Source organism: Tachyglossus aculeatus, chromosome 21 (genome assembly GCF_015852505.1).
Source record: "Tachyglossus aculeatus isolate mTacAcu1 chromosome 21, mTacAcu1.pri, whole genome shotgun sequence".
In the NCBI taxonomy this organism is placed as follows: Eukaryota; Metazoa; Chordata; class Mammalia; order Monotremata; family Tachyglossidae; genus Tachyglossus; species Tachyglossus aculeatus.
Genome location: NC_052086.1, coordinates 63,981,703 through 63,982,789, shown reverse-complemented (window position 1 = coordinate 63,982,789; position 1,087 = coordinate 63,981,703). Strand labels below are relative to the sequence as shown.

General features: G+C 39.8%; 1 non-coding gene across 1 annotated transcript; it reads right to left on the bottom strand.

Moving 5' to 3' along the window:
- Positions 1–669: 669 nt before the first annotated feature.
- Positions 670–741, bottom strand: TRNAP-CGG. The gene has a single exon. It is a non-coding gene; the product is annotated as a tRNA-Pro (tRNA).
- Positions 742–1,087: the final 346 nt, after the last annotated feature.

The following is a 1,087-nucleotide window of genomic DNA, read 5'->3' as shown; positions in this document are numbered from 1 at the left end:
CACTTGTGTCTGACCTAATTAATTTGTATCCTCCCCAGCACTTAGAACAGTGTTGGACACATAGGGTTTAGCAAATATCATAAAATAATGATTTCACGGGGGCAGCAACCTTGAGTATTCAGAACTCCGGTTGTTATCTGAAGTTTCCCTCTATATTTCATGAAGCATGAACTAAGTCTCTAGTAACCAAAATGCCAATGAAGAGGCCACTCAGCTGAAAGTATAGTTTGAACTGGGATCTAGAGAGCTTATCTCTCATACATATCAGGGATAAGGGCTTACAATTTTCAATTTATTGTCACTATAACTCCTTTCTGAGTATTTATTGTTTTTCCTCAGTCCAGGATGATGGTGAGGAAACTGGAGAAAGAAGTAAACTCTCTGGTCTGCTGGAATTAATAGTAATAATAATAATGATATTCATTAAGTGCTTACTATGTGTTAAGCACTGTTCTAAACACTGAGGGAGATATAAGGTAATCAGGTTGTCCCACGTGGGGCTCACAATCTTAATCCCCATTTTACAGATGAAGTAACTGAGGTACAGAAAAGCTAAGTGACTTGCCCAAAGTCACACAGCTGACAAGTGGCAGAGCCGGAATTTGAACCCATGACCTCTGACTCCAAAGCCCATGCTCTTGCCACTAAGCCACACTGCTTCTCTAAAGAGGGCTCATCTGGGATTTGAACCCAGGACCTTTCACGTCCGAAGCGAGAATCATACCCTTAGACCAACGAGCCAACACCTGCACATTAATATCCTAAGGCTACTCTGGTTTTTTTATATAATAGACTTGCTTCCTGAGTTTCTGAGAGACAATTCATCACAGCAGCAGAAGTTTTTTTTAAAAATTGACTTATCTGCACAAAACTAAACTAATATCCATAGTACAGAAAAAGGCAATAAATACTACTCAAGATACAGAGCACGAAAGGTGATGGTGAGGTACAGAGTAGGGGAATAACTGTCAGAAAATGATAATCGTGGTATTTGTTAAACTCATACTCTATGCCAAGCATTATACCAAGTGCCAGGATAGTTACAGTATATTCGGATCAGACACAGTCCCTGTTCACAATCTAAGGG